General features: G+C 47.0%; 1 long non-coding RNA gene across 1 annotated transcript; it reads left to right on the forward strand.

Annotated features, from left to right (window-relative positions):
* Positions 1-5753: 5753 nt before the first annotated feature.
* Positions 5754-6197, forward strand: LOC120886874 (uncharacterized). The gene is made up of 2 exons (XR_005730006.2): positions 5754-5924; positions 6038-6197. It is a non-coding gene; the product is annotated as an uncharacterized LOC120886874 (long non-coding RNA).
* The last annotated feature ends 3533 nt before the right edge of the window (positions 6198-9730 follow it).

A 9730-nucleotide genomic window follows, 5' to 3' on the forward strand; every position in this document is an offset into this window, starting at 1 on the left:
AGCCTACCTGGGGGCCAGGCAACAAGAGGACAAGGGCTCATCATTCTGAGACGTGGCGGTCATTCTTTGTGTTGGTACATTGTGTGCTGCTATGACAGAATATCAGAGACTGGGTAAATTTTTTCCCCCCAGTACTGGGGATTAAACCCTGAGGCACTCTGTCTCTGAGCTACATCCCCAGTCCTTTTTTAAAATTTTTAAGACAGTGTCTAGCCAAGATGTCAAGGCTGGCCTGGAACCTGGTTCCTCTTGCCTCAGTCCTCCAGTCTTTGGTATTACAGGTGGGTGCCACTGCACTGGCTGAGACTGGGTAAGTATAAAAAATAAATCTGGGGGGTGAGCTGGTACATACCTCTAATCCCAGTGACTCAGGAGGCTGAGGCAGGAGGACGGCAAGTTTGAGGCCAGCCTCAGCAACTTAGCAAGGCCCTCAACAACTTAGTGAGACCATGTCTCCAAATAAAAGAATAAAAAGGGATAGGGATGTGGCTCAGTGGTCAAGCACTCCTGGGTTCAATTCCTAGTACCAAAAAGAAAAGAGCTGAAAGGTGATAAGAATTCTAGTCCTATTGACATTATTTGAGGTCCCTAATCCAGCACTACCTGAAATTACCATTTCCCCTACATCCCCAATTATACAATTGTGTGTGTGCATATGCTACTGAGGCCCTCTAGCAAATCCTCTTGCCCGCCTGAGGTCACAGCGGACAGGTGGTGCTGGTGGGCTCTTAGCCCCCTGACACATGTACCTGTGCCTCTTAACCCGAGGGCTGTCCTCAGCACAGCCCAGAAAAAGGACCAGGGACCTAATGCATCAGGGTCATTTTCAAGCAGTGAGATACAGGAGGCAGTAGATAAAGACCCCACTTTCTCCATCCTTTGGTCAGACGATTCTGAAGCAAGATGGTTTTATTTTTTTGCTTGGTGTGTGTGTGTGTGTGTGTATGTGTTTACCTTCATTTAAAAAAGAAAATGCAGGAAATATACCCACTACACCTTACCTTCTGCGGCCGGGGGATTTCTAGACTAAGGCTTTCCCCCCACAGGCTTACCACTTTCTGAGGCTCCGAGCTTTAGTGAAACTAAACTTTTATGTCCTTCAAAACCCTGGTACAGGGCTGGGGATGTGGCTCAAGCGGTAGCGCGCTCGCCTGGCATGCGTGCGGCCCGGGTTCGATCCTCAGCACCACATACCAACAAAGATGTTGTGTCCGCCGAGAACTAAAAAATAAATATTAAAAAATTCTCTCTCTCCTCTCTCTCTCTCTCTCTCTCTCTCTCTCTCTCTCTCTCTCTCTCTCTCTCTCTCTTATCTCACTCTCTCTTTAAAAAAAAAAAAAAACAAAAAAACCCTGCTACATCACACAAGAAGTGTCCCACCTGGAGAGATACTCTGTCCATGGGTTGATTTGCCCAGGAATAAATTCAGGCCCAAAATAGCAAACTAAAGTTAGCTGAGACGTTCCATGCCGTCCCGTGGCCTCCTCCAGGAACATCCTGTCCAAAGGAGAAAGGAAGCACCCAAGTTCAACTCAGCCAAGCAGCCGGGGAAGCACCTCCCGACACAACACGTGGTTCTGGTCTGTGTTCCAAAAAGGGGCACAACAAACAGCCACAGGTGCCTCCTGTGTATGCAGGTTCTCATCTCTTCTCCTTCTCCTCCTCCTTTTTTAGTTGTAGGTGGACCAATACCTTTGTTTATTTATTTTTATGTGGGGCTGAGGATGGAACCCAGGGCCTCACACCTGCTAGGTGAGTACCACTGAGCCACAGTCCCAGCCCCTCTTCTTTAACCTTCTCCTTCATGCTTTTGCTGTTCTTTTAGTTCACCTTCCTCTGCATTCACTCTCCCTTGGAAGTAACTTTATCTTTGTTCTCTACTGTGTAAAATCACTTTTCTTCCTGGGACGGCCATCCCACCCGGGGCCTCCCACATGCTGGACAAGTGTCCCACCACCGAGCCCACCTCCAGCCCCCTTCCTGGTACTGAAACTAAGACTCGGAGGGCTAAGTCACTGACGGGGACTAAGTAGTGACAGCCAGGATCTGAACCTCAGTCCCCTCCCTCCAGGGTGATAGGGTCATAATAAATATGGGTGTACAGGGCTGGGGGTGCTGCTGAGCTGGTAGAGAATGTGCCAGCATGTGTGAAACCCCGGTGAGAGACCCAGCCCCACTAAATTCGTCAATATTGGTGTACAAATAAATGAGGAAAGCCCCAATTTACATATAGAAATAGGAACATGAGATCCTGGGGAGGTAACTCACACAGAGCACCTGCAGGCTAGGGAAGTAGCTCAGTGGTAGAGTGCTTGCCTAGTATGCTTAAGGCTGTGGGTTCAAGTCCCCAGTGCTGAGGGGGAAGGAGGCTGGGGAATAGCAGGCACCCCTGAATCCAGGGACACACGTGGATCTCTGTCGCCTCTCCTGTCGCTTCTCCACATCCTGCTTCCTGCGTGACTCCCACCTGCGCAGCCACCCAGGGGAACACACCCCCATGGAGAGAGAAACCGTGTTCCTCACCTCACAGCTGGAAAGCCCTTGGGTGGTGTCTTGCCAATGTTTCCTACACTTCTTTAAGCAAATATAAATACAAGTTCCCTTTCACAAAAGGTGGCCTCCAGTGTGATTTTTACTGCACCTTCTTCTTCTTTTTTAACAACGTGTCCTGGAGCTCATTCCTATTGGCGACAGAGCTTCCTCTCCGTTGCTTGATCATCACATAATGTGCCGTTGCTGGAAGTTTAGGTTGTTTCCACAACAATACTGAAGTGTAGAAAGGGCGGGTACTTCCTTCCCTAGGGGCCCGGGATGCCCAGTAACATAGATATTGGGAAGTGGAATCGCTGGGTCAAAGGCAAAGGGCTGGGTGCTTTGGATACATAGAAATCACCAGGGGGTGGACCTGTTTGCACTGGCTATCGAAGATGCTGTCTGTTTAAATTTGAGACTCAGCAGTCACCACAGTGCCATCTACAGAGCACCAGTCCAGTGCCAGGTGGGCTACCATCCCAGATTCTGGGGATACAGAAGTGAACAAAATTAAGTTCCTGTACTCATACCTGACATTGTGTATTCACCACCAATTGATGGACTTTAGGATTGTTTCCAGTTTGGGGTTGTGATGATGAAAAAATTGCTATGAATGTCCTGGTACAGCTTGTGTAGACACAGGCATGCATTTATCTTGGGTACACACTCAGGAGTGGAACTACTATGTCATTTGATAGATGTATGTTTACCTTAATGAGAAAGCACCAAAGAGTTTTGTTTTGTTTTGTACAACGGATTGAACTCAGGGGCACTCAACCACTGAGCCACATCCCCAGCCCCATTTTGTCTTTTATTTAGAGACAGGGTCTCACTGAGTTGCTTAGTGCCTCGCTGTTGCTGAGGCTGGCTTTGAACTCGCAGTCCTCCTGCCTCAGACTCCCAAGCCGCTGGGATTACAGGCGCGCACCACTACTCCCAGCACCAAAAAGTATTCCAAAGTGGTTGTATCATTTTATGTCCCACCAACAATGTATGAGGTTTCTTTTCTTTTTCTTTCTCTCTCTCTCTCTTTTTTTTTTTTTTTTTTGTGGCTAACGATATTGAACTCAGGATGCTTAACCACTGAGCTACATCCCAGCCCTTTTTTTAAACTTTTCACTTTTATATAGGGTCTCTGTAAATTTCTTAGGGCCTTGCTACGTTGCTGAGGCTGGCCTGAACTTGAGCTCTTTCTGCCTCAGCCTCCCGAGCCACTGGAATTCCAGGTGTGGGCTACCACGCCCAGCAATGGACGAGGTTTCCTGTTGCTCTACATCCTCACCAGCACTTGGTATTGTCAGATTTGTATTTTAAGTCATCAGCTATATTGAGACCTAATTTACAAAAGTAAAATTCATTTGTTTTGGTTTTACGGGTTTTTACAAAGGTATGTTGTTAGGAAACCACCCTTACATAATTCAGAATATCTGGAAGTAGGATTGCGGGGTCATATGAGAACGGTGTGCTGGCATTTATTAGAAAACGCCAGCTGGGTAGGGTGATGCTCACCTGGAATCTTAGCCACTTGGGAGGCTGAGACCAAAGCATCTCAAGTTTGAGGCCAGCCTGGGTAAATATGCAAGACCCTGTCTCAAAACAAAAAATAAAAACAGCTGGAGGATGTGGATCACTGGTAAAAGGCCTGTGGGTCAATCATAGAAAGAAAGAAAGAAAGAAAGAAAAAAAGAAAGAAAGGAAGGAAGGAAGGAAGGAAGAAAGAAAGAAGAGAAAGAGAAAGAAAGAAGGAAGGAAGGAAGGAAGGAAGGAAGGAAGGAAATTGGCCATATACATTAGTCTGTTTGTCAGCTTCCTCTTACTGTAACAAATACCTGAGATAATTAACTGCTAAAGAGAAAATGCTTGTTTGGGCCCATATTTCAGAGATTTTAGGCTACAGGTGACCGGCCTGCTGCTCTGAGACAGCATATCGTGGTGGGCAGTGCATGGCAGGGCAGAGCTGAGCATCTCACAGCCTGGATGCAAGAGAGGAAGAGAGAGAGCACAGTCTTTTCAAGGTCAAGTGAAGGGACCAAAAGGTCAGTGAAAGGACCAAAGAAAGGAAAACATATCCATTCCTTTTTTGGTGTGACCTGGAAGGAGTGGCATCCTGCTGCTCATATCTTATGGCCTAGAACTTAGTCGCATGAACATTTAGATCCATAGGAGGCTCCAATAGGGAGCCACCAACTAGATCAACATGTGCCCATCTAACACATTGCTACACTAAAGAAGAAGAGAAGACGCGGCAGCTTCTTAACCAGCTCTTTCTGCCACAGACCTGGTTTGATTCACCCTTGACTCCTGAGAGCCTCAGGCAAAGCCTGGCACATAGTAAATGATGGAGAAATGGGAACAAAAGAAGAATAAATGAGCAAGGATGGACCCTAGAATTCTGGAGGTACCATTCACGGGGAGAGACAAGAGAACCCAGATGAAGCACTAACAGCCCACGGTCACTGCCAAACCATACTTGATGACAGGCTAAATCAAGAGGTCACATCATCTCTGGAGTTAGGTCATTTTTGTTGGACTGTGACTCATTCTATTGGGGCAAAGACTCCCTGGGCATACTGTGTCCACTTTCTAATGGAAAAAAAAAATAGTGACAACAATGGAAAGAGTAGCTGGACATTTGTTATCCTCATGAACTTGGAAATCCATGTGGGTTAAGCCTTGGAGAGATGTCAAGTTCAAGAGACACAGTATACAGCTAACGGTAATTAAGGAGAATTGCATTGATCCCTTACATATCTCAAGAACATTAAAAGAAATTCACAGCAATGCTAATTAAAAGTCCCGTTCCATGTAGTAATCATTTCACTACAAATGTGTATCTAGACATAATATTGGCCGGATATGGTGGCCACACCTCTAATCCCAGCTACTCAGGAGGCTGAGGCAGGAGAATCGCGAGTTCAAAAAAAGATGTACAGTTTAAATATACCTGGATCCCCAGCGCGCAGGACCTCAGGTGCGCAAAGATGCCATCAAAATACTTCACTCCTTGGTGCTCTGGTCTTGGTGTTTTATCAACATGGCAGCAAGGCAGCGAGCGGCCTGGAGCCCCCAAACAGGAGCGTCTCTGACAGTTTCTACGAGGGGATTCCTCTGATTGGCCCAGTTTGGGTCATGTGCCTGGCTCTGACCTATCACAGTGGCGAGGGGTGAATGGAGTCTTCCGATTGGCTAGCCCTGGAGCACACCCTCCTACCCAGACTTGACGGATTCCCACCAGAGAAGCCCGAGGGCTGGCGGAGGAAGCTCAGCTGGCGCCGCCGGCCTGGTCCTTCCTCTCCTCTCGGCCCGTCACAAAGTCAGGGGAGCCACTGGACACAGGGAGGGGGCCGAGCAGCCAAAGCCGCCCGCCCACTGCTTTGAGTGGAAAGAGAGTTGTAAGCACTTACGTTGATTATTGAGCCACGTAAGCTAACTTGGGGGATTCTAGATTTATTTTCAGGGGATTCTAAATAATTCATATTTGAGCTATGATGTATTCATATTCTAGGGCAGATAATTGGAGAATCATATGCCTGGAATACGGTTAATGCAAATGCACGTCTTTACACTCTGCCCGGAGGTGGCTCCACAGCAGAAGGATCATGCTGGAGCCCAAGGAACCAACCGTAATTTTAATTCTGTATTAAATTTTGTTTGATTGAACTGTATTCCATGTCACTTTGTGATTTAACGTTTTATATATGTAATGCATATGTATATGATTTTACATAAAATCACGAAGGTGATCATACCACATATATATTAAGGAGGAGGTTTCTTCCTCTAGAGAATTTTTTTTTCTTCTCTTTTTTTTTTTTCCCTGTGGGTTTCTCCCTAGTATTCTCTCCCTCCCGCCCCTCTCTCTCTCTTTTTAATTTTGGTTCCAGGGATTGAACTAAGGGGCGCTCAACCCCTGAAGCCACCTCCCCAGCCCTGTTTGTATTTTATTTACACACAGGGTCTCACTGAGTTCCTTAGGGCCTTGCTAAGTTGCTGAGGCTGGTTTTTAACTCACAATCCTCCTGCCTCAACCTCACAAGCTGCTGGGATCACAGGTGTGCACCAACATGCCCGGCTCTTATTTTCCTCTTTCTTCCTCACCCTCTGGCTTATATACTCCAATTTTTATTTTATTCATACGTATATAATTTTATATAAATACCTATACACACATGTATTTGGATGTATATACATGTAGATATGTAAGTATGTGATACACATATACACTGAATATATGGGGGGTTCTATAAATAGAATCATATCATCCCCATGTTTCTGGACACAGCTTCTGTCAGTTAACAGTATGACATTGAAATCCTTCTAAGTCACCCGGCAAAGAGCATTTTAATGGCTTTGCAATATTCTGTAGGATCTCAGGGCTGGGAGTGTAGTGCAGTGGTAAAGGCTGTGCTTAGCATGTGGGAGGCACTGGGTTTGGTCCCCATTTACACACACACACACACACACACACACCTTGCTCAAATGCTGGGACAATTTACGAATGTGCAAGGATTTTCCACGTATGGTCACAAGTAATAACTGTCAGGTTTCCCTCTGCCTTCTTTCCTCTTTCTCCTGTTTCGTCCCTCTCTCTACCATCTTTTCCTTCTCTTTCTCTTAAATTGAGGTGCAAATGGGCACGATGGCGCAGCCTAGAACCCCAGCCACTCGGGAAGGAGAGGCAGGAAGATGGCAAGTCTGTGGCCAACCTTGGCAATTCAGTGAGACCCTGTCTCAAAATAAAAATAAAATAAAGGACTGGGAGTGGGTAACTTACAGAACACTCCTGGGTTTGATCTCCAGTCCTGCAAGAAAAAATCAAATAAATAAATGGGAAATTCACATCACATGAAATTAACCATATGCAGTAACTGAGCTCTGTGTAGCCACCCTCTATCCAGGTGAAACACATTTCCAGGGCTGGGGATGTGGCTCAAGCGGTAGCGTGCTCGCCTGGCGTGCGTGCGGCCCGGGTTCGATCCTCAGCACCACATACCAACAAAGATGTTGTGTCTGCCGAGAACTAAAAAAAAATAAATATTAAAAAAGTTCTCTCTCTCTCTCTCCTCTCACTCTCTCTTTAAGAAAAAAAAAAAAAAAAGAAACACATTTCCACCCCCAAAAAGGAAACCCCATCCTAATTTCTGTTATTTGTGGAGCAAAGACTAGACCATCAAGCACTGCGGAGCAACCAGATGGACTTGGCAGAACACAGATGTGGATAATGGGTTAATTTCAGTTCATGAACACTGCATTTTAATAACCCTTCATAACTCACGTAGTGAACTGCTGCTCCGTTGCCCGTGATGTACGTAGACAGGAACATTTATGGCATTGTCCATCAGTCAGATGTGAGACTGGAAGGACAAGAGATTTCCAAATTCTCTGGTCTTTCTTTTTATTATTATTATTTTAATATTTTTATTTTGTTTATTTATTTTTATGTGGTGCTGAGGATCGAACCCAGTGCCTCATATGTGCGAGGCAGGCGCTCTGCCACTGAGCCCCAGCCCCAGCCCCAAATCCTCTGGTCTTTCACACAGCTTACTGGCTGAGCCAACTACCCTTCCCACCTCCTGACTTCCTCCTCCTGTTTTAGGAACTGTAAAGCTTCATGCTTGTCTTCCCAGGTTCCTTTGCAGTTGTGGTTGCCAACTATTCTCTTGGATTTCCAGGAAATGTTTGCTTTCCTGATTAAATAATAATAATAAAAAAAAAGGACAGTTACAGCTGGCTCCAGCCCTTTCCCTGCCTCTTCATGCCTTGAATATTGATGTGATACCTGGAGCTGCAGCAGCCATCTTGCTGCACCAAGAGGGAAGGGCCACAATGACCAGAGTAACCTCCTCTGATATTGTTCCTGTGTGACAGCAGCTACCTACCTCCAGATTTCTTGTTTGGGAAGAAAATGTCTTTTTTTTTTTTTTTTTGGAGGGAGGGGGATGCTGGGGATCAAACCCTGGGGCCTCATGCACATTAGGCAAGCACTGTACCACTGAGTTACACCCCCAGCCTGTAAGCCACTCTGAATCATGTTTCAGCTGTTTACAGTCCAAAACATGCCTGACTGACTCATTTCTCATGCTACTTCGGTGCAACAGCAAACAGGCCATAATTATCTTTCTAATTCCTTTAACTTGGTCATTCAAAAGCCCATCCCCCCAAGTGAAATCTTAATGGGCTACTTGAGAGCGGGTGCCCCAGGATTTCTGTTTTAATGAATTGGAAATGCAAGCCTGGGAAGTAGAGATTCAAAACAAATCAGATCCTCTTTACAGAGGCTGCTCTTCCAGGGATCTCCAAGTGCCTTGGGGGCCAGTGAAGCCCTCTTACCCAGGGGCTTTCTGCTCCTCTTATCTAGGGCAATAAGGGGACCCTGGGATCTGTGGGGACTTGGACAGCCCTGCCAGCAGCCGCAGGAGCTGCCAGCTTCTCCCAGTGTTGCGGTGTGCAAACGTCTCCCACTATTGGTTCACCATCTTTTTTTTTTTTTTTTCTAAACGCTCTTGGCACCTTTGGGTAACATAAATTCTGCCGCTCTGTTGTCAGAAGTGTAGGCGGAAGTAATCTCTTAGGAGGAAATTAAGCAAGACTTCTCAAACTACGAATGAAGAGACCCCTCTGCGCCATCTGATGGTGTGGGCCCCTGTCCTGGAGCATTGGGGTGTACTTCTGGTTATTGGGGTGTCCGGTGGCCAACACCCTGCCCTTCTCATTTCCTCCCGGTCCCCACCCTCCCTCCTGACTCCCATGAGTCCCCGCAGCCTTCAATCGGCCCTTCCCAGCTGGGCTCAGCCCACGTAGCCTCTGTGGCCTGCAGGCAAGAGCCATAACTGAGAAAGCTTGTCCACGCAGAGACCCTCAGGGGGCAGCAGAGACCCCGATGAGGACAGCTCCAGGGAGGGTGATGGTGGCATAGCAGCACTTGCCTGTAACCCCAGCCGCTAGGGAGGCCGAGGCAGAGCAAGAACCAAGTTCAAGGCCAGTCTGGGCACCTGAGCCAGACCCTGTCCTCCTGTCTCAGATTAAAAATAAAAAGGGCTGGGGACGGAGCTCAGGGGCAGAGGGTGACCTGGGGAGCGGTCAGAGGCCTCAGAGATCCTGGCCTCTGTCACACGTGCTCTTCTGTTCTGCTCCAACTTTTCTTGAGTGGGTACTAGGGATGGAGCCCTGGGAGCTTCACCACTGAGCTGTATCCCCA

This window comes from Ictidomys tridecemlineatus, chromosome 5, assembly GCF_052094955.1.
Source record: "Ictidomys tridecemlineatus isolate mIctTri1 chromosome 5, mIctTri1.hap1, whole genome shotgun sequence".
NCBI classification, from domain to species: Eukaryota; Metazoa; Chordata; class Mammalia; order Rodentia; family Sciuridae; genus Ictidomys; species Ictidomys tridecemlineatus.